A 24,921-nucleotide genomic window follows, 5' to 3' on the forward strand; every position below is an offset into this window, starting at 1 on the left:
GAATTTTTCCCCTAATATGGGGCAATTAGCATCTGCCTCATGGGGTTTTTGCCTTCCTCTGGATCAACACATTAGCTTTTAGGTTGAACTTGATGGACTTGTGTCTTTCAACCTTAAAACTATGAAACGGTCCCTGTATAGAGGTTCAAGGGTGAAGCCCAGGGTTCATTTGGAAACATCAGAAATGGTGTGTTTTGCGCCAAGTCTGTCCAAGGAAGCCTGTTTGAGCCAACGGCCTCAGAAATATCCTAACATTTAAGAAAGTAGCAATAGTTAGGGTTGGCTGAACCATTCTAACCTTAAGTTTGCCCCTCCAGTCAGCATCTACTATGTAGATGCAATCAAGGCCCTGTAATAAGTCTTTATCACTGTACAGGGATGTAAGAGTGAAGGTCAGAGTTCCTTTGGAACCTGTAGGATAGACTGGCTTTTGCCAAGTTTTTCCAAAGAAGCTTTTTTGAGCCATAGGCCTCAGACAGGTCCTAACAAGAAAGTGTCATTAGATAGGTTTTTCTTTAGTTAGGATTGACTCAACTACTCAAGCCTCAAGCGCACTCCTCCGGCCAGCAGCTACTCTGTAGATGCAACCCTGGGCCTATGGTAAGTATCTATCCCTGTACAGGGGTGTAATGGTAAAAACCAGGGTTCCCTTGGGATCTGCAGAATGGAGTAGCTTGCGCCAAGTCTGTCCGAGGAAGTCTGTTTGAGCCAACAGCCTTAAACAGATCCCAGTATTTAGGAAAAAAAAGCTTTAGTTAGAGTTGAATCAACCACTATAGCCTCAAGCTCGCTCCTCCGGCCAGCAGCTACTCTGTAGATGCAACCCTGGGCCTATGGTAAGTATCTATCCCTGTACAGGGGTGTAATGGTAAAGGCCAGGGTTCCCTTGGGATCTGCAGAATGGAGTAGCTTGCGCCAAGTCTGTCCGAGAAAGCCTTTTTGAGCTGATGGATTTAAACAAATTTCAACATTTAGGAAAAAAGCATTAATCTATTTCAGTTAGAGTTAATTCAATTACTCTAGCATAAAGATCCTAATTCACTTTGTCTAAAGGAAGTTAGTTGGCAAATTTTTATTGTGTGAGCAATGAGGTTATGAAACTCTCTACCACATGAAATTGAAATACTTAATTTTCTAAAAAAAATTCAAGGAGGGCATGTGTGTGCCTTTCTTGAATAATATAAAATTGCAGGTTATCCGTACTAGATTTTGTTATGGGACGTTGATCCAGGGAACTAGTCTGATTGCCATATGTGGAGTCGGGAAGGAATTTTTCCCCTAATATGGGGCAATTAGCATCTGCCTCATGGGGTTTTTGCCTTCCTCTGGATCAACACATTAGCTTTTAGGTTGAACTTGATGGACTTGTGTCTTTCAACCTTAAAACTATGAAACGGTCCCTGTATAGAGGTTCAAGGGTGAAGCCCAGGGTTCATTTGGAAACATCAGAAATGGTGTGTTTTGCGCCCAGTCTGTCCAAGGAAGCCTGTTTGAGCCAACGGCCTCAGAAATATCCTAACATTTAAGAAAGTAGCAATAGTTAGGGTTGGCTGAACCATTCTAGCCTTAAGTTTGCCCCTCCAGTCAGCATCTACTATGTAGATGCAATCAAGGCCCTGTAATAAGTCTTTATCGCTGTACAGGGCTGTAAGAGTGAAGGCCAGAGTTCCTTTGGAACCTGTAGGATAGACTGGCTTTTGCCAAGTCTTTCCAAAGAAGCTTTTTTGAGCCATAGGCCTCAGACAGGTCCTAACAAGAAAGTGGCATTAGATAGGTTTTTCTTTAGTTAGGATTGATTCAACTACTCAAGCCTCAAGCGCACTCCTCCGGCCAGCAGCTACTCTGTAGATGCAACCCTGGGCCTATGGTAAGTATCTATCCCTGTACAGGGGTGTAATGGTAAAAACCAGGGTTCCCTTGGGATCTGCAGAATGGAGTAGCTTGCGCCAAGTCTGTCCGAGGAAGTCTGTTTGAGCCAACAGCCTTAAACAGATCCCAGTATTTAGGTAAAAAAAGCTTTAGTTAGAGTTGAATCAACCACTATAGCCTCAAGCTCGCTCCTCCGGCCAGCAGCTACTCTGTAGATGCAGCCCTGGACCTATGGTAAGTATCTATCCCTGTACAGGGGTGTAATGGTAAAGGCCAGGGTTCCCTTGGGATCTGCAGAATGGAGTAGCTTGCGCCAAGTCTGTCCGAGAAAGCCTTTTTGAGCTGATGGATTTAAACAAATTTCAACATTTAGGAAAAAAGCATTAATCTATTTCAGTTAGAGTTAATTCAATTACTCTAGCATAAAGATCCTAATTCACTTTGTCTAAAGGAAGTTAGTTGGCAAATTTTTATTGTGTGAGCAATGAGGTTATGAAACTCTCTACCACATGAAATTGAAATACTTAATTTTCTAAAAAAAATTCAAGGAGGGCATGTGTGTGCCTTTCTTAAATAATATAAAATTGCAGGTTATCCGTACTAGATTTTGTTATGGGACGTTGATCCAGGGAACTAGTCTGATTGCCATATGTGGAGTCGGGAAGGAATTTTTCCCCTAATATGGGGCAATTAGCATCTGCCTCATGGGGTTTTTGCCTTCCTCTGAATCAACACATTAGCTTTTAGGTTGAACTTGACAGACTTGTGTCTTTCAACCTTAAAACTATGAAACGGTCCCTGTATAGAGGTTCAAGGGTGAAGCCCAGGGTTCATTTGGAAACATCAGAAATGGTGTGTTTTGCGCCAAGTCTGTCCAAGGAAGCCTGTTTGAGCCAATGGCCTCAGAAATATCCTAACATTTAAGAAAGTAGCAATAGTTAGGGTTGGCTGAACCATTCTAACCTTAAGTTTGCCCCTCCAGTCAGCATCTACTATGTAGATGCAATCAAGGCCCTGTAATAAGTCTTTATCACTGTACAGGGCTGTAAGAGTGAAGGTCAGAGTTCCTTTGGAACCTGTAGGATAGACTGGCTTTTGCCAAGTTTTTCCAAAGCTGCTTTTTTGAGCCATAGGCCTCAGACAGGTCCTAACAAGAAAGTGTCATTAGATAGGTTTTTCTTTAGTTAGGATTGACTCAACTACTCAAGCCTCAAGCGCACTCCTCCGGCCAGCAGCTACTCTGTAGATGCAACCCTGGGCCTATGGTAAGTAATGTAAGTAAGTAAGTAATGGTAAAAACCAGGGTTCCCTTGGGATCTGCAGAATGGAGTAGCTTGCGCCAAGTCTGTCCGAGGAAGTCTGTTTGAGCCAACAGCCTTAAACAGATCCCAGTATTTAGGAAAAAAAAGCTTTAGTTAGAGTTGAATCAATCACTATAGCCTCAAGCTCGCTCCTCCGGCCAGGAGCTACTCTGTAGATGCAACCCTGGGCCTATGGTAAGTATCTATCCCTGTACAGGGGTGTAATGGTAAAGGCCAGGGTTCCCTTGGGATCTGCAGAATGGAGTAGCTTGCGCCAAGTCTGTCCGAGGAAGTCTTTTTGAGCCAATGGCCTTAGACAGAACCCATCATTTAGTAATAAAAAAAGCTTTAGTTAGAGTTATAGCCTCAAGCTCGCTCCTCTGGCCAGCAGCTACTCTGTAGATGCAACCCTGAGCATGTGGTAAGTCTCCATTCCTGTAAAGGGGTGTAATGGTAAAGATCAGGGTTCCTTTTGACCTGCTTATGCCAAGTCTGTCAAAGGAAGCCTTTTTGAGCTGATGGCTCTAAACAGATCCTAATGTTTAGGAAAAAAAGCTTATGTGTATTTCAGTTAGATTAAAAGTAAAGCCAACAAAAGAGAATTTAACTTTCCCAAAAAAATCAATTATTAATATAGCATTTACCTGCCCAGATCTCAGAACTAATGCACTATTAGGATGTAGCAATCCCATATAATTTTGTGTGCAGTTTTAATACTATGTAATCACCCCCCTCCATTAATTGGTAATATGTGAGTGGTTGTCACATCAGTATTTTGCACCTGTGTTGCTGTCATCTTTATTATATGGTATGATTAGTACTGAGACCTAGGCAGGTAAACACTGTTGCCCTTTTTTCCTGTGTTAATTCTTGAATTTTGGTGGGAATTTAAATTTGTCTTTGCTTTTAATGTTAGTGTAGGGACTCGCAAGTATGAGGACCCTTGACGCGGGTTGCGAGCTTGTGTATTTTGGCCAAAATATTTACTAATACCTCATATATGTCATATATATTTTTTGCACGTTATTTTTATTCAGGGTGCAGCCAGACCCATCAATGTTGGCCTTGTAAACTAGGGTGTCTGTCTTCATGGGGTGTACTTAAAAAGTGCTGGGCAGCCCGCCTAATCTAATAGTTTGGGCTTCACTAATAGGCTGTAAGCCAGACATTGTGCACTACCTATGTGTGACCAGTGCCCTATACAAGGCTTATTTGTGTGCAGTTTTAATACTAAGCTATCACCCCCTCCATGAATTGGTAGGTTGTGAGTGGTTGTCTCATCAATATTTTGCACCTGTGTTGCTGACTTCTTCATTATATGGGTTTGCTGCATCCTTGTAATTATTGTTGCTGTATTTGCGGTGTTAATTCTTGAATTTTGGTGGGAACTTTAATTCCTTGTTTTTGTGACTTTGCTTTTAATGTTAGTGTAGGGACTCGCAAGTATGAGGACCCTTGAGCAGGTTGCGAGCTTGTATATTTTGGCCAAAATATCGACCAATACCTCATATATATCATATATATTTTTTACATGCTATTTTTATTCAGGGTGCAGCCAAGCCCATCTACAGGTGCATCTCACAAAATTAGAATATCACCATAAAAGTTAATTTATTTCAGTTCTTCAATACAAAACGTGAAACTCATATATTATATAGAGCCATTACACACAGAGTGATCTATTTCACGTGTTTATTTCTGTTAATGTTGATGATTATGGCTTACAGCCAATGAAAACTCAAAAGTCATTATTTCAATTAATTAGAATACCTTATAACAACAGCTTGAAAAATGTTTTCAAAATCCAAAATGTTATCCTACTGAAAAGTATGCTCAATAAATGCCCTCAATACTTGGTCGGGGATCCTTTTACATCAATTACTGCATCAATGCGGCAATGTGGCATGGAGGGATCAGCCTGTGGCACTGCTGAGGGGTTATGGAAGCCCAGGTGGCTTTGATAGAAGCCTTCAGCTCGTCTGCATTGTTGGGTCTGGTGTCTCTCATCTTTCTCTTGACAATACCCCATAGATTCTTTATGGGGTTAAGGTCAGGTGAGTTTGCTGCCAATCAAGCACAGTGATACTGTTGTTTTTAAACCAGGTATTAGTACTTTTGTCAGTGTGGACAGGGGCCAAGTCCTGCTGGAGAATGAAATTTCCATCTCCAAAAAGCTTGGCGTAGCTAAGGTTTTGGTTCAGGGGGCCGAAACTTCTGAGTGGGCCTCTAACCAGGTAACCCTGATTCCAACTATAGCGGCGCACCCAGATAGTGGATGTAGGAAAACCTCAGCAGATGACCGCGCTGTTACTAAAAATAATCTCTATACAAAGACCAGCACTGATATTACCGCCATATGGTGACATATATTGATAGATGCCAGTCCTGCAGAACATATAAGAGATCACAGCTCAGTTATATATAGTACCTTACAGCTGACGTTCTTTCTGATTAAATTGTTCACTTTTCCCGTCTTTTCCATCTGGCCCAGACCGACACGACAACTTCTCCAGCCAGGACTCAGAGTCTCAGGTATGCTGAGATCACAACAAAGACACATTTGACTCCTTACATTTCAGGCACTGACCACATCTATCCCCAACCTGCACAAACTTCTCATCCTGCTGATACCCCAATACTGAGCCTCTGCTGCAAAATGTGTCCCTATTACTGCACCTACTGTGTGCCCTCTAGATGGTAAAACAAACCTCTAAAATAAAGTAATGCCGTGTGCAAGTGTCCTAGAAAACAGTGCCCACATTGTGCCCCCTAGAAAGTAATAGTGCCCCTTCGACAGTCACGATAACCTGAGTTCCCCTATAACAATAAGTGCCCACCTAAGATTTAATAATGTCCTGAGTCTCCCCCCATGTAGAGCTCCGCTCTAACCAGTATGATGTTCTCCTATTCACTATATAATTCCCCCTCACTGTATAGTACCCCCACACAGTATACTGACCCCTTAGTAGCCCACAAGCTGATGGCTCCAACACTGTATGATGGCCTCCACACCATACAAAGATCCCACATTATCTCCCACACTGTATGATGGCCCCCACACTGTTCAAAGAACCCACATTATCTCCCACACTGTATAAATAGAGTACATATAGTATAATGCACCAGATAGTCCTCAATATAGTATAATGCACTCCCCATAGTCCTTCGTATAGTATAATGCGCCCCCATAGGCAGAGTCTGTAGTATAATGTGCCCCCCCTCCTCATAGGCAGAGTCTGTGATATAATGCCCCCCCCATCTCATAGGCAGCGTCTGTAGTATAATGCCCCACCTATAGGCAGAGTCTGTAGTAAAATGCACCCCCCATAGACAGGTGTGTGCCTTTCCAAATCAAGTCCTATCAGTTTAAATAAACACAGCTGGACTCCAATGAAAGAGTAGAACCATCTCAAGGAGGATCACAAGGAAATGGACAGCATGTGACTTAAATATGAGCAAAGGGTCTGAATACTTATGACCATGTGATATTTCAGTTTTCCTTTTTTAATAAATTTGCAAAAATTTCTACATTTCTGTTTTTTTCAGTCAACATGGGGTGCAGAGTGGACTTTAATGAGAAAAAAATGAACTTTTTAGAATTTACCAAATGGCTGCAATGAAACAAAGAGTGAAAAATTTAAAGGGGTCTGAATGCTTTCCGTACCCACTGTACTTCAATAAAACTCACCCTATAGATACCCTAGCCTGAACCTGCATGTCAATGGAGATGGGCATCCTACATATAGATGACAATGGCACCCTTGCTGAACGGCAGCTGCCCCTAGACCCTAAAAGTCCCTTATTCGTACTTACATAGACCAAAGATCTGACAGTCTACCAGAAACTGGTACAGATATCACATCAAACCATCAATCCTCAGTGTGTACTAAATGATTAAAGTGACAACAGTGAATAAAGTGACAATGTGCAAATTTATAAAAACACCCAAGAACGTTCCTAATATCTTTGGACCTCCAAGCCAAAGGATACATTCGGGCATCCAAACAAAGGCTACAATCAGCCCTGTTCAACACCCTAGATGCTGATTACCTGCCTTATAGTGGAGGGTGACACCCTAGTTAATGTTGACACTGTGGCGCCCCCGCTCCACGGCGGCTATCCCTGGATAACCCTAGCCAGCCCTGGAATTAATCACCCATAGAGGTATCAATGACATAAATGATCACAAGACTAAACAATAAAAGGAACTTATCTTGATAAAGTGCAATACTGATGCGGATCATCTTTATGCCGCATGTCCCGATTTTAAAGAGATTTAATAAAATTTGTATTTTAGGGTTTATGTTATACTTATGTCTTATGGTATCCTAAGCTTATCTTATGCTATACTCACATTATGCATTAACACTTCACATGCTGTTACATCACCATTATACATTACATAAGACACATATCACTTTTACATATAAAACCGCAAGAGAGTGTTCACATGAGGTGTTTGTTGTCTTCAGGGGCAGGAACAGGGTAACACAGTCCACATCCCTACAGTTTTGTATCTTGGGCTCTGTGCACACAGCCTGCTCCAAGCTTAGCCGGTAAGAGCCCTATCTATGTGGTACAATACTGGGGTTCATCGTATGTTTTCCGCATCTACTGTATGGAGGTTTCTCTACTATCAATAAAGAGAAGGTTTTTCGCAGCCTTATTCTTAAGAAGACAGGGGGTTTAGCTCCATGTCACACTACACACCGTGGTAAGGTGTATGAGGGGAGCATAGCCTGCCTAATCTAATAGTATGGGCGTCACTAATAGGCTGTAAACCAGACACTGTGCGTGACCAGCGCCAAAATATCTACCAGAACCTCATATATAGATTTTGCACGTTATTTTTATTCAGGGTTCAGACAAGCCCATCAATGCTGGATTTGTAAACTAGGGGGTCTGTCCTCATGGGGTGCACTTAGATAGTGCTTTGCAGCCTGCCTAATCTAACAGTATGAGGGTCACTATTAGGCTGTAAGCCCTATATTGAGCACTATCTGTGTTAGGCGTCAGGTGTTTTCTGGATCTGAAATGGGTTCAGAATCATCAGTGGATTCTGTGGTCTCCTATTCCAGTCCAGCCAGGGCAGATGCTGCTCAGCATCGTCATTGGTCCCAACGCCTAGCTGGTGCACGAGATGTACAAGCTGTCTCTTGGGTCTTTGTTCCTAGCAACATGAAGGATAGGTTGCGGAGGGAAACAGGGCTGTTACAGCCTAAGTCCAGGATACACTGCACTGAGCATGCCCGTGACATGGCGGACCGTGATTAGTGGTTTGGGAGTCAGCTGATCCGGTGACCTGGCACCGCCTGATTGGTCGCGGGTGACGTCACCAATAATGTGACGGTGGGCAGGGCTTAATATTTAAATAGCACGCCCACAAACATGGCGGCGCGCTCTGATCATTGAGCTGAGTTGGTGTTATTGTGTGGACGCTTGGTCGTTTCGGCTCCACGTGTACTTTTGCTGTTATAGCTTCTGACAGGCAGGTTTAGCAGGGGATAGGCAGCCTTAGATGGAGGGAGGCAGGTAGCTTCGTCTGACAGTCTGGCTCCAACAAGGGGGTCGCTATACACCCCGAGCAGACTGCGGACTCCGTACTCCCGGCACCGCCTGTTAGCCACGTGGAAAGATACTCCTCAGTCCGGTAGCACGCCGGCTGGGAGCATGTATACGCCTGCGTGAATCACACACGCATCCTAGCGCCTGCTGCGTAGCCTCTGTGCAGTTAACAGGGCTACAGCTACATTATGTGTCGCACATCTCTCGTGCAGTTAACGGAGATAGTGCGAATCCCTATTCCCGTTCCGGTGTGCAGTAACACGGGGGGGATTGTTATTTCAGTTGGTTGTTTTACCTTCTTACCCGGAAGGTGTTCGTCCGCAGTCCTCCAGGCTGCATCGCGGACCCCGGGTTCGTTTGCTTTCCATTATTTAATAAAGTTGTTTGCAACCATTCCCCTAACAATCTGTGTGTGACCAGTGCCCTATACAAGCCATTTTTTGTGTGCAGTTTTAATACTAAGCAATGACTCCCTCCAAGAATTGGTAGGTTATGAGTTGGTTGTCTCATCAGTATTTTGCACCTGTGCTGCCCCTGCCTTTATTATATGGTTTGCTTCATCCTGATTAGTGCATTAGTTTTGAGACCTGGGCAGGTGAATAAATACTGTTCCTCTTTTTTGCTGTGTTAATAATTTTTTTCAGTTTTAATTCAACTACTCTAGCATCAAGCTCCTAATTCGCTTTGTCTAAAGGAAGTTAGATGGCAATGTTTTATTGTGTGAGGTATGGAACTCTCTACCACATGACCTTGTAATACTTAATTCTCTAAAAAAAAGTTCAAGGAGGTCCTGTGTGACTTTCTTGAATAACATTACAGGTTATTCATACTAGATTTTGTTATGGGACGTTGATCCAAGCAACTAGTCTGATTGCCATATGTGGAGTCGGGAAGGAATTTTTCCCCTAATTTTGGGCAAGCAGCATCTGCCTCATGGGGTTTTTTGACTTCCTCTGGATCAACACATTAGCTTTTCACAGGTCTCTATATATAGTGTGATGGCTCCCACAGCTCTTTATATACAGTACTAGATTGTGTCCCGATTCTAACGCATCGGGTATTCTAGAATCTGTATGCGGCCGACCAGGCGCAATCAACAGAGTGGTGTTTAAATGTGGCGCCAAAATCGCTGATTGGTCGCGGCCGCCGGCCACGACCAATCAGCAGAGCGGTGTTTAAATTTGGCGCCAGTATCGCTGATTGGTCGCGGCGCCAATATCGCTGATTCCGACCAATCAGCGAATCGTATTACTGAGGACCGGGCAGCGACGCTACCTGTGCGGGTACTTCCGCTGCGAGGAACCGGGAGATGGCCGGCTGCTCACAGCCGAAGTATCCCGACTGGCGGCGCCGCTCCCCGGTCCTCGCTTCACACTTGCCGTCGGGAGATCAGCGGCCCTAGCCATTGATCTCCCGACGGTAGCCGCATGGAGGTCAGCAGCGCCGCCGGTCGCGGTACTTCTGCTACGAGCAGCCGGGAGATGAGCGGCTAGCGCCGGTCATCTCCCGGCTGCATCGCCGCTGACCTCCGTGCGGCAGATGAGCTGCTAACGGCCGCCATCTTTTTCTGAAATCCCGCGTCGCTGATTGGCCGCAGCTGGACCAATCAGCGACGCAGGATTTCCTGGACAGAAGGACAGACAGACAGACGGGATTAGACGATTATATACAGTACAGACCAAAAGTTTGGACACACCTTCTCATTTCAAGATTTTTCTGTATTTTCATGACTATGAAAATTGTACATTCACACTGAAGGCATCAAAACTATGAATTAACACATGTGGAATTATATACTTAACAAAAAAGTGTGAAACAACTGAAAATATGTCTTATATTCTAGGTTCTTCAAAGTAGCCACCTTTTGCTTTGATGACTGCTTTGCACACTCTTGGCATTCTCTTGATGAGCTTCAAGAGGTAGTCAATGGAAATGGTCTTCCAACAATCTTGAAGGAGTTCCCAGAGATGCTTAGCACTTGTTGGCCCTTTTGCCTTCACTCTGCGGTCCAGCTCACCCCAAATCATCTCGATTGGGTTCAAGTCTGGTGACTGTGGAGGCCAGGTCATCTGGCGTAGCACCCCATCATTCTCCTTCTTGGTCAAATAGCCCTTACACAGCCTGGAGGTGTGTTTGGGGTCATTGTCCTGTTGAAAAATAAATGATGGTCCAACTAAACGCAAACCGGATGGAATAGCATGCCGCTGCAAGATGCTGTTGTAGCCATGCTGGTTCAGTATGCCTTCAATTTTGAATAAATCCCCAACAGTGTCACCAGCAAAGCACCCCCACACCATCACACCTCCTCCTCCATGCTTCTCGGTGGGAACCAGACATGTAGAGTCCATCCGTTCACCTTTTCTGCATCGCACAAAGACACGGTGGTTGGAACCAAAGATCTCAAATTTAGACTCATCAGACCAAAGCACAGATTTCCACTGGTCTAATGTCCATTCCTTGTGTTCTTTAGCCCAAATAAGTCTCTTCTGCTTGTTGCCTGTCCTTAGCAGTGGTTTCCTAGCAGCTATTTTACCATGAAGGCCTGCTGCACAAAGTCTCCTCTTAACAGTTGTTGAAGAGATGTGTCTGCTGCTAGAACTCTGTGTGGCATTGACCTGGTCTCTAATCTGAGCTGCTGTTAACCTGCGATTTCTGAGGCTGGTGACTCGGATAAACTTATCCTCAGAAGCAGAGGTGACTCTTGGTCTTCCTTTCCTGGGGCAGTCCTCATGTGAGCCAGTTTCTTGCAGCGCTTGATGGTTTTTGCATCTGCACTTGGGGACACTTTCAAAGTTTTACCAATTTTTTGCATTGACTGACCTTCATTTCTTAAAGTAATGATGGCCACTCATTTTTCTTTACTTAGCTGCTTTTTTCTTGCCATAATACAAATTCTAACAGTCTATTTAGTAGGACTATCAGCTGTGTATCCACCAGACTTCTGCACAACACAGCTGATGATCCGAACCCCATTTATAAGGCAAGAACTCCCACTTATTAAACCTGACAGGGCACACCTGTGAAGTGAAAACCATTTCCGGTGACTACCTCTTGAAGCTCATCAAGAGAATGCCAAGAGTGTGCAAAGCAGTCATCAAAGCAAAAGGTGGCTACTTTGAAGAACCTAGAATATAAGACATATTTTCAGTTGTTTCACACTTTTTTTGTTAAGTATATAATTTCACATGTGTTAATTCATAGTTTTGATGCCTTCAGTGTGAATGTACAATTTTCATAGTCATGAAAATACAGAAAAATCTTGAAATGAGAAGGTGTGTCCAAACTTTTGGTCTGTACTGTATATTAGATGATGACCCCACAGACCCTTTACACAGCATTATGTTTCCACAGCTCCTTGTATACAGTATGATTCCCTCATTGTTCCCTAAATACAGTATGATGTGCTCACAGCTCCATATACACCGTATGATGTCCCCACACATGCAGATACACAATATGATACCTATACACAATATGATGCCCCTACATCTCCCTATACACAATATGATGCCCCTACATCTCCCTCCATCTGAACAAGTCTCTCCAGCTTCAGAAAGATTATGGACGCATCACATTTTTTTTTACGGACAGGGAAAAAAGTGCCCTATTTTTATGGACTGTCCAAGAATTTCTGGACAGTTGGCTACCCTGCTATTAGTTCCACTGGGGTGGCAGCCTAGGTGGATGCTGGAAGCACAACCGTCTCTCCCTAAGATTCGGAGAGGGAAGGCCACCGATTCCTGACCCTTGCTGTGGCCTTTTCGTTGAGAGGGATGGTTTATTGAGGGCCCATATATACACACAGTCATGGCCGGAAGTGTTTAGCAACCTTGAGATTGTTCCAGAAAGTGAAGTATTTCTCCCAGAAAATTATTACAATTACACATGTTTTGTTATACATTTGTTATAATATTTATTTCCTTTGTGTGTATTGAAACAGCACAAAAAAATGGGAAAAAAAGGCAAATTGGACATAATTTCACACAAAACTCCAAAAATGGGCCGGACAAAATTGTTGGCACTTTTCCAAAATTGTGGAAAAACAACTTTGCTTCAAGCATGTGATGCTCGTTAAAACTCACCTGTGGCAAGTAACAGTCGTGGGTAATATGAAAGTCATACCTGAGACCAGATAAAAAGTGGAGAAGATAGATAGATATGAGATTGATAGATAGATAGATATGAGATAGTTAGATGGATATGTGGCACCCCAGGGGTCTGGTTACCACTGTAATAGAAATATTATGTCTGAGAGCAAGTGGGAGGTTTCCTGGTTCGGAGCCCTTAAACATGCAACACCTCCTGTCCCAGACCAGATAGGGGAGGAACCTGCCCTATATAAACTGGATCTGGGGCGGGGTTAGTGAAGTCAGAGCCTGGAGTTAGTTCCAGACACAGGGAAAGTAACAGCGAGGAGCTCTGTAGGAGCAGGAGCTGAAGACCAGGGACTTGAGCTAAGCGGAGTTCGTCCTGGCAGAAGACTCTGAGAACCGGACACAGGAGTCCGAGGTTGCGGGGACTTATATATACCCAGCAGCAGAAACCCGCCGGCAGGGGATTTCAAGTCCTCTGGCCATAGAAGCCCGGAGGCTCAGTCACGAGCAAGGGACCAGCACTGCAATCGAGGAGCGGGGGCTATCAGAAGGCCCCAAGTCACCAGCCATACAGGTGAGCACCACACGGAACACTCAGGGACGTGGGCTACTTCCACTCGCTTACAGCAAGGTAGCCAGGAAGAGTGCAGATAGTCGGGGAGGCCTACAACTCCACCTGGCCAGGGGAACTCCAGTTTGCTCACAGACTGACCAGGCCTCTTATGCTAGCCAGTACTCCCGGGAGGGTCTGCCTTATCACCATCAGTAAAGACCCTGAACTGCACTGCAAAGCCTCTGAGTCGTTCCTGCTGCGCTCGTGTACCATCACTCCTATCATCCACACTCACTAGCCTGAGGCTATACTCCTCCCGTGGGGAGTTATACTACACTCTGCTGCCCTCACAACATCAGCCTCAGAGGTCTGCTCAGCAGCGGCGGTTCTTATTGACCGCAATCCACGGGTGGCGTAGTCGGACATTGCATTATACTGATACAGAGACTGCCACAATATTGGTCTGGCCACCCTGAGCCACGGGACCAGGTCGCCACAACTACTCCCAGCATTGCCCTGAAGTCCGGTCCCGGGTGCCCCATGGCCCAGGGGGCGCGTCATATAGATAATAGATAGATGATAGATAGTCCTATGATATGAGATAGAGGTCGTTATAGACAGGTTTATACACTCTCTCCCGAAGTCGGTAAAATCCTGGGTTGCCCAGGGAGATCCCTATAATGCTGATGACTTGGTGGGGTTGGTGGAAAGATACCAGGCGGTTGAGAGTCCGTTGGGAAAACAAGGGGTCGTAGCCTCTCAATACTGGGGTTCCCAAAAGGTGGCGGACACCCAAAAGAAGGGAGCTAGCGCCACACCTGGGGGGCATCCTAGAGTTCAGGAGGGGTCTGAGTTGCTGCCCAAGGTCCCACCCCATAATATAGTGTGTTGGAGATGTCATACCCCTGGCCATATTGCCTCCCGGTGTCCCATAACCTCTGAACCAATGGACTGTAACACGGGCCGGCGTTGCTCTTATTTTGCCTACCCCGCCTGCAGCGCGGTTCGTCAACATGGCGAGGGCCCTCAGGCATGCTCAGTGTCAGTTAACGGGGCACAAGTCTCTGGACTATTGGTCTCAGGAAGTTTGGTGACCCTGATAAGGGCCACACTCCCTCATCGGCTGGTTTCTGGGAAGGTGGTGGGTGTCCGGTGTATCAATGGGGACGCTAAGAACTATCCTGTGGCCCAGGTGGATGTAAACACAGACTGTGGCACCACATCTCATGAAGTGGCGGTCGTTAAGGACCTATTGCATCCCATAATAATTGGACGTTACTTTGCATTATTCTGGGAAATGTGGGGGAAAGCGGGGACACCTGGTTGCTTGGACGACAGCCAGATCGCCCCTAAGGAAACTTACCCGCAGAACATAGTAGATGAGTTTCCCATGTGTGTGCTGGTGGGCAATGAGGCTGAAGTAGCATCCCCTGAGTCCAATATCCCTGAGCTTTAGGTGTCCGAGGGAAACTTTGGAACTGCCCAACTCAGGGATTTAACTCTGAAAGGGGCCTTTGAAAATGTTACTGTGTTAAATGGGGTGCCTCAGGAACCGGGGGCTGACACTCGGTTCCCTCATTTTGCTGTGAATGGGGATTTGCTGTACAGAATAACCAAGCCAAGGGGTGAGGTAATAGAACAGTTGCTGGTGCCAGGGCCCTATAGACGCAGGGTGTTAGACATGGCTCATTCTCATGTGTTGGGTGGTCACCTGGGTGCAGACAAGATTCAAGAACGGATCCTGCAAAGATTCTACTGGACAGGTTGCTATAGAGAAATATAGAGTTATTGTCGTTCCTGCCCCACATGCCAGATAACCTCCCCAGTGGCCCACTTCCGCAGTCCCCTAGTGCCACTACCTGTCATCGAGGTTCCATTCGAACGCATAGCAATGGATCTAGTGGGGCCTCTGGTCAAGTCCGCCCAAGTGCATCAGTATATCCTGGTGGTATTAGATTATGCTACATGGTATCTGGAGGCCGTACCACTACGAAACTCCTCCACCAGGTGTATAGCCCGGGAGTTAGACCACATGTTTTCAAGAACTGGGTTGCCTAACGAGATCCTAACAGACCAAGGAACTCCATTTATGTCGAAGGTCATGAGGGAATTGTGCAAGACACTGCAGATTGCACAACTGAGAACCTCCGTGTACTCTCCCCAGACGGATGGACTGGTAGAGAGGTTTAACAAAACCTTGAAAGCAATGTTGAGGAAAGCAGTGGAAAAGGATGGCCGAGACTGGGACTATATGTTGTTCGCCATGAGGGAAGTTCCCAAAGCTTCCACAGGTTTCTCCCCGTTTGAACCACTCTATGGACGACACCCTCAGGACTCCTGGAGGTGGAGAAAGAGTCCTGGGAAGCTGAGACCACTCCCTATAGGAGAGTGGTGGAGCACGTTGCCCAGATGCAAGAGAGGATTGCCCATGTGATGCCCATTGTGAGGGAGCACCTCCTTAAGGCACAAGAGGCACAGTCCAGGGTGTATAATAGGTCGGCCAGGGTGAGATCGTTCAACCCAGGAGATCGAGTGCTTGTGCTAGTCCCACAGTGGAGACAAGTTCATGGCCAAGTGGCAGGGCCCCTATGAGGTGGTAGAGAAAGTGGGGGAAGTCAACTTTAAGATCCACCAACCAGGGAAGAGGAAGCCCTACCAAATTTACCATGTTAACTTGATTAAGCCATGGCAAGATAGAGAGCCTGCGGAAGCTCCCTGTTTAGTGGCTGAGGCTGAGGCCGATGTGAAAGAGGTCAAGGTGGCAGAGTCACTGTCACATGCCCAAAAGCAACAGTGCAAAGAGTTGTTACAGCGAAATAAAGACATGTTTTCGGAGTTGCCAGGACTCACTCAGGTCATAGAGCATGAGGTTCTCACAGAGCCTCATGTTCGCGTCAATCTAAAACCATACCGGATCCCCGAAGCCCGCAGAGAGGTGATCTCTAAAGAAGTAAGGCGGATGCTAAACCTGGGAGTCATTGAAGAGTCCAAAAGTGGATGGTCCAGTCCTATAGTCTTAGTGCCGAAACCAGATGGGGAATGGCGGTTTTGCAACGACTATAGGAAGCTGAACGAGGTCTCAAAGTTCGACGCCTACCCAATGCCTAGGGTAGATGAGCTTATCGAAAGGCTAGGACCCGCTCGGTACATCACCACTCTGGACCTCACCAAAGGATATTGGCAAATTCCCCTGTCCAAAGAGGCTAAGGAGAAGACAGCCTTCTCGACGCCAATACGTCAGGATGCCGTTTGGGTTGAAGGGAGCTCCGGCCACCTTCCAGAGAGCCATGGACCGGATCTTAGCACCCCACAAACAGTATGCAGCGGCCTACCTAGATGCCATCGTCATATTTAGCCAGGACTGGGAAAGTCATCTGGACAAAGTTCAAGCCATACTTGATGCCCTAAGGAAGGCGGGCTTTACTATCAACCCGAAGAAATGTGCCATGGGGATGGAGGAAGCCAAGTACCTAGGGTACGTGGTAGGTAGAGGGGAAATAAAACCACAAATAAATAAGGTCGAGGCGATCTTGAACTGGCCACAGCCCCTCTCGAAGAAGCAGGTCATGGCGTTTCTAGGCATTGTGGGCTACTATCGAAGATTTGTCCCTAACTTTGCCCTGATAGCAGCCCCACTGATGGATCTTCTGAAAGGGATGAAGTCAGCTATGGCCAAGTGGTCCCCGGAAGCAGAAGCGACCTGCCAGGAATTGAAACTGGTCCTCTGTAAACAACCAGTCTTGGTGGCACCCAGCTTCTCCAAGGAGTTTGTGGTCCAGATGGATGCATCGGATGTCGGGCTGGGAGCAGTCTTGTCCCAGGAGATTAACGGAGAAGAACACCCTGTAAAATACCTCAGTCTGAAGCTCTCCGCTTGTGAGAAGGACTACTCCATTGTAGAAAAAGAATGTTTGGCCATTAAGTGGGCGTTAAACACTCTGAGGTATTACCTATTAGGTAGAAGGTTCAGGTTAGTGTCAGACCGTGCCCCATTGAGGTGGATGCGAGAAAAGAAGGGAAACAATGCCAGAGTGACTAGGTGGTTCCTGGCTCTACAAGATTTTAGTTTCCGGGTAGAGCATAGGCCTGGGAAACAACATGGGAATGCCGCTGCCTTGTCAAGGGTTTATTGTATGGTGACAGAAGGTGCCAAGCCCTACGGCTTTGGACAGAGGGGGGGTGTATGTAAGGTTGCTGCCGGACAGATCGTGGACGGGAGGTATGTGTCCTCGAAGTGCCATGCTTCGGTGATGTAGGATCCGGAGAAGCAGGCTCCAGCACACATAGTGCTGAGAGGAATTTAATGGGTCCGGATTACAGGGCCGGGTTTTATGAGCAGCTGAAAGAGCACCTGTGGCACCTAACAGGTGTTGGCAATAACTAAATCACACTTGCAGCCAGTTAACATGGATTAAAGTTGACTCAACTTCTGTCCTGTGTCCTTGTGTGTACCACATTGAGCATGGAGAAAAGAAAGAAGACCAAAGAACTGTTTGCGGACTTGTGAAACCAAATTGTGAGGAAGCATGAGCAATCTGAAGGCTACAAGTCCGTCTCCAAAGACCTGAATGTTCCTGTGTCTTCCGTGCGCAGTGTCATCAAGAAGTTTAAAGCCCATGGCACTGTGGCTAACCTCCCTACATGTGGACGGAAAAGAAAAATTGACGAGAGATTTCAACGCAAGATTGTGCGGATGGTGGATAAAGAACCTCGACTAACATCCAAACAAGTTCAAGCTGCCCTGCAGTTCGAGGCTACAACAGTGTCAACCCGTACTATCCGTCGGCGTCTGAATGAAAAGGGACTGTATGGTAGGATACCCAGGAAGACCCCACTTCTTACCCCGAGACATAAAAAAGCCAGGCTGGAGTTTGCCAAAACTTACCTGATAAAGCCTAAAACTGGAAGTGCATTGAGGTGAAGGTGAAGAGGTATTGGGAATCCTGCAGAAAATACCTGTGTGAATTGCGTGAAGAGGTATTGGGAATCCTGCAGAAAATACCTGTGTGAATTGCGTGAAGAGGTATTGGGAATCCTGCAGAAAATACCTGTGTGAATTGCGGTGAGTGCTGCATTGTGATCTGCTGAGTGCTTTTCTACCTGTTTAGATTTATTGGGCTATTAAAAATCTATTTTCTCACTACAGTTTTAGTTTCTTAGTTTACTACCTGTGTATTTAAGGGTTAACTACATTGCACTAAAATCCTGAGGTGTAGATTTACTCACAAGGGGTTAATTAAGGGGAAGGGGTCATAATTAAGGGTTTATAAGGGGCAGCTGGTTGGGCATCAAGTCCTTTGGAAGTGCATTGAGGTGAAGGGTACATTGCTGGAAAAGGAAAAAAAAAACAACAAAAAAAAAACACTTTAAATCTCTTAGTTTGCGAGTGTGAACGAGCTGCGTGTGTCCGGAGCGTAAGTGCGAACGAAAGTAAGTGTGTGACTTGTTTTTCAGTGACTTTGGATTCAGGGAGTTTGGAAGGGAGGACTTAGGACTAAATTGCTGACTGTATTTCATTCTTTCTTTACTTTACTTTTTACTTAATTAATCCACCTGACCTACTTAGCTGATTCCCCCGTCCATACTTGATACTTAATTGATCCCCCGTCCATACTTAACTGATCCCCCGCCGATATCTAATTGATACACTTGCACATCCCTAATTGATCCCCGTCCATACACCTATATATAAATAATTGTGTTTTGTACTTGTATATATATACTGACTGTATCCCCATATTTAGAATGACGTCCATGTTGGACGGAGCCGTGCAGTGTACATCTTGCGCAATGTATGCATTCCGTGAGCACCTGCTCGAGGATCCATACTGCTGCGAGAGATGTGAGCATATCGTGCACTTGGAAGCCCAAATTCTGGATCTAAGTGCTCAGATAGCGGTACTGAGGAGCATCGACAACATAGAACGGAGTTTGCTGCTCACCGAGCAGACACTCAATGGGTCAATACTGGGGGTGGAGCATAGAGGGGAAGTGCAGGCTGAACAGGCAGGGAGCTGGATAACAGTAAGGAGGGATAGAGGGAAGAAGTATAGGAAGGCTGGTTCAGAACCGGCATTATTGGAGCATGACAGATCCTCTGACCGCCGGGGGAGTGTATGCTCCAGTAATGAGGGGGAGGGGGGAAGTGTAGGGCAGGCAAGACAGGTTCTGGTAGTGGGTGACTCTATTATTAGGGGGACAGATAGGGCAATCTGTCACAAAGACCGGGATCGCCGAACGGTGTGCTGCCTCCCTGGCGCTCGAGTCCGGCACATCGCGGATCGGGTTGACAGGTTACTGGGTGGGGCTGGCGAAGACCCAGCGGTCATGGTCCACATCGGCACCAATGACAAAGTGAGTGGTAGATGGAGGGTCCTTAAAAATTATTTCAGGGACCTAGGTAGGAAGCTTAGGGCAAGGACCTCCAAGGTAGTTTTCTCAGAAATACTACCAATCCCGCGAGCCACACAGGAGCGCCAACAGGAGGTTAGGGAGGTGAATAAGTGGCTAAAGAGTTGGTGCAAGGCAGAAGGGTTTGGGTTCATGGAGAACTGGGCCGACTTCGCGGTCGGCTACAGGCTCTACCGTAGGGACGGGCTGCACCTCAATGGGGAGGGTGCAGCGGTGCTGGGGAAGAAGATGGCTAATAGGTTGGAGGAGTTTTTAAACTAGAGACGGGGGGGGGGAAACCAAGGAAATAGGTGGGATGTGAGGCAAGCAAGGGGGAAGGGGAGAAGTGAATATAATGAGGGTGGAGAGGGGGGTGGGGATAGTACAGTTAGATCGTTAGAGAAGAATAGGATGCTAAATAACCACAAAGTTTTATCTTGCATGCTGACCAACGCAAGAAGCCTGACCAATAAGGCGGATGAGCTGCGGGCGCTTATATGGGAGGAGAGGTATGACATCGTAGGTATAACAGAGACTTGGCTAGACGATAGCTACGACTGGGCGGTAAATTTATTAGATTATAGTTTATTTAGAAGGGACCGGAAACAGGGGAAAGGCGGAGGAGTCTGCTTATATGTAAAGTCATGTCTAAAACCCAGACTAAGGAAAGATATAGGAGAGGGAGAAGAGGGGGTCGAGTCCATGTGGGTAGAGATAGAGGGAACTAAAAATAATAATAAAATATTACTGGGGGTCTGCTATAAGCCACCCAATATAACAGAGGAGAATGAGAATCTGCTATTAGGACAAATAGACAAAGTAGCAAAACATAATGAAGTGATTGTAATGGGGGATTTCAACTACCCGGATATTGACTGGGAAACAGAAACCTGTAGATCTCAGAAAGGAAAAAGGTTCTTGACAAATATTAAGGATAATTATCTCTCCCAACTAGTGCAGGAACCAACGAGAGGGAAGGCCGTGTTAGACTTAATATTGACTAATAGGCCTGATAGAATAACTGAGGTACAGATAGGGGGGCACCTAGGTAATAGCGACCATAATATTATCGACTTCAAAATGCCCTTCAGTAGGGTTATCAATAAGGGAACAACAAAAACATTAAACTTTAGGAGGGCGAAGTTTGATCAGGTGAAAGAAAGCCTTCAACTTATTGACTGGGACAAAGTTCTTAATCAAAGGAATACGAATAGTAAATGGGAAACCTTCAAAAGAATTCTGAATACTCAGTGTGAGAGGTATATACCGTATGGGAATAAAAGGGCCAGAAATAAGAGGAAACCAATATGGTTGAACAAGAACGTAAAAGGGGCGTTAAATAGCAAAAAAGAGGCATTCAAGAGATTAAAACAGGAAAACAGTAAGGAGGCACTAATGTGTTACAAGGAAAAAACGAGAACCTGCAAAAAACAAATAAAAATAGCGAAGGAGGAAACAGAGAGACGTATTGCTAGGGAAAGTAGATCAAATCCCAAACTGTTCTTTACGTATATAAATAGTATAAGGATTAAATCGGATAATATTGGACCGATAAAAAGTGAGGAAGGCAAAATCATAGAGAAAGATGAGGATAAAGCTAATCTATTAAATAATTTTTTTTCGACAACTTTCACAAAGGAAATCGAACTAACAGGAGAAATGAGAAGTGACAAACTTAATCCTCCACTAAGTATGACAAATCTAACCCAAGCTGGGGTACAGAAACGCCTCAGTAACATTAAAATAAACAAATCACCAGGACCTGATGGCATACACCCACGGGTACTAAGGGAACTAAGTAATGTGATAGACAGACCGTTATATCTTATATTTAAGGACTCTGTTGAGACTGGGTCTGTGCCACTTGATTGGCGACAGGCGAATGTAGTGCCAATATTCAAAAAGGGAGCGAAAAGTGACGCCGGAAACTATCGGCCGGTGAGTCTGACGTCCGTTGTGGGCAAAATTTTTGAAAGCTTCATTAAAGAGGCAATTATGGAGCATCTTGATGCTAATAATCTTTTAATCCCGAACCAACATGGATTCATGAGGAATCGCTCCTGCCAAACAAACCTGATTGACTTCTACGAGGAGGTTAGCTCTCGAGTAGATCAGGGGGAACCAGTGGATGTCGTGTATCTCGACTTCTCAAAAGCTTTCGATAGCGTGCCACATAATAGGTTGGTATACAAAATGAGAATGATGGGGCTGGGGGAAAATGTCTGCAAGTGGGTAGCTAACTGGCTAAGGGATAGAAGGCAGAGGGTGGTTATAAATGGAATATACTCAGATTGGGTAAGCGTCACTAGTGGGGTACCACAGGGGTCTGTACTAGGCCCAATGTTATTTAATATCTTTATTAACGACATAGTCAACGGGATAAATAGTAAAATATCAATATTTGCAGATGACACAAAGTTATGTAAAACAATTAATACAAAAGAGGATAGTGAAGACCTACAGAGGGATTTGGATAAGCTGGGTAGGTGGAGCATTAAATGGCAAATGAGGTTTAACGAGGAGAAATGTAAGGTCATACATATGGGAAGGAAAAATGGAAGTCACCAGTACTCACTGAATGGGAAATCATTGGGGAATTCAGAGATGGAGAAGGACTTGGGCATCTTGATTGATGGCAAACTAAATTGGAGTGCCCAAAGTCAGGCCGCTGCTGTAAGGGCAAACAGGGTAATGGGATGTATCAGAAGAGGTATAGCTGCAAAGGATGAGAACATTGTTCTTCCACTGTACAAAGCACTGGTCAGACCACACTTGGAATACTGTGCTCAGTTATGGGCCCCAATATATAGAAAGGATATAAATGAGCTTGAAAAGGTACAAAGGAGGGCAACAAAATTAATAAAGGGAATGGAGGGACTGCAATACCCAGAGAGGTTGGCAAAACTAGGACTATTCAGCCTGGAAAAGAGAAGGTTGAGGGGGGACATAATAAATGTGTACAAATATGTTAGGGGACAGTATAGAGACCTTGCCAGGGATTTGTTCAAAAGGAGGGATATTACGGTAACAAGAGGGCATTCACTAAGACTGGAAGAGAAAAGGTTTCAGCACCAGCATAGGAAGGGGTTCTTTACGGTAAGAGCAGTGAGAATATGGAATTCACTGAGTGAGGAGACGGTGATGTCAGATTCACTACACCAGTTCAAGCGGGGACTGGATGCATTTCTAGATACCAGGCAGATTTCAGCATATACTTAAAAATAAAATAAAATAGTAAGTTGATACAGGGATTTATTCTGACTGCTGGTTTCAGAGTCAGGAGGGAATTTTTCCTCAGGTGAAGATTGGCCAAATCATTTGGGGTTTTTGCCCTCCTCTGGATCAACTTTAGCAATTACAGAACTAACAGGTCGAACTTGATGGACGCAAGTCTTTATTCGGCTTTACTAACTATGTTTACAAACTATGTTACTATGTTTTGGAAGAATGTTCTCTGGTCAGATGAGACAAAAGTCGAGCTTTTTGGGAAAAACCATCAACATAGAGTGTACAGGAAAAAAAAAGAGGCATTCAAAGAAAAGAACATGGTCCCTACAGTCAAACATGGCGGAGGTTCCCTGATGTTTTGGGGTTGCTTTGCTGCCTCTGGCACTGGACTGCTTGACCGTGTGCATGGCATTATGAAGTCTGAAGACTACCAACAAATTTTGCAGCATAATGTAGGGCCCAGTGTGAGAAAGCTGGGTCGCCCTTAGAGGTCATGGGTCTTCCAGCAGGACAATGACCCAAAACACACTTCCAAAAGCACTATAAAATGGTTTTAGAGAAAGCACTGGAGACTTCTAAGGTGGCCAGCAATGAGTCCAGACCTGAATCCCATAGAACACCTGTGGAGAGATCACAAAATGGCAGTTTGGAGAAGGCACCCTTCAAATATCAGGGACCTGGAGCAGTTTGCCAAAGAAGAATGGTCTACGATTCCAGCAGAGCATTGTAAGAAACTCATTGATGGTTACCGGAAGCGGTTGTTCGCAGTTATTTTGGCTAAAGGTTGTGCAACCAAGTATTAGGCTGAGGGTGCCAATACTTTTGTCTGGCCCATTTTTGGAGTTTTGTGTGAAATGATCAAGGTTTTGATTTTTGCTTCATTCTCTTTTGTATTTTTTCCTTGCAAGCAAATTAAATGAAGATAATAATACCAAAGAATTTGTGATTGCAATCATTTTCAGGAAGAAACTGAGTATTATCTGTCAGAATTGCAGGGGTGCCAATACTTTTGGCCACCACTGTAATAAGTGAGCTGTCATTTATTCATAAGACGTTCTATTCTTCAGAGCTGAGACTGTAAAATAAAAAGTGAACAATAAAATATCTGATGACTGTTCTTTCACTGTGAGTAAGAAACAGATAATAAAATTAAAGGAAAAAATAACTGAGGGGAGAACCCTGCAGGTTTATTGTCCTTCTATAGCTGTATGGTGGCAGGATGGTGACACTGCTGGAGTCCTGGTGAGGATCTGCATGATATTCATTTCTGCTGACTTTTTATTGCCAACATATTCTGCAGTGATGTACATATAGTCCCTGCCCACAATGCGGTACACATGAGGGACAATTTCATATTAAGCCAAGTAACCTATGATGTCAAGGTCTCATATTTACAAGGTGCTTATTGGCAATCTGAGCCGGCGAATGGCTCTGTGTCCGTATATTCGCTATATACTGCCCGCAATATCTTGTAGAAAGCTCACAGTGACTAAAATGTATAAATAGTTCTCTTTGGAGAATTTAATTAGATCCATTCATACCTTACCTTATAATGAGGACTTAAAGGGCTTTTATAACTAGGTAAAACAAGCTTAACGGGACTGTCCAGGACTTATATATTAATGACCGATTTTAGGATAAGTCATCAACAGGGAGGGACTGGGCTGGCGGGGTACCCTTCTGCAGAGGAGAGGGGGAGAAGAGAATGAAAAAATAAAAAAACCTGCGGTTTTAAGGGGCACGGGCCCTTTAAAAGCGCAGGCACAGTGTATGCAGGGACGCGCTCACGCGGCGTTCATTACCTGAACCGCCGTGACACACGTCCCAGTGAAGCAGCTGAAGCTGCGCGTCTCCCTTCCCCGGCCGGCGTATGACGTCATCGTCATGCGCCTGCAGTGAAGGAGGCGCGCAACTCAGCCGC

This window comes from Phyllobates terribilis, unplaced genomic scaffold (assembly GCF_046119375.1).
Source record: "Phyllobates terribilis strain yellow unplaced genomic scaffold, ASM4611937v1 Scaffold_178__1_contigs__length_3940740, whole genome shotgun sequence".
Taxonomy (NCBI): domain Eukaryota; kingdom Metazoa; phylum Chordata; class Amphibia; order Anura; family Dendrobatidae; genus Phyllobates; species Phyllobates terribilis.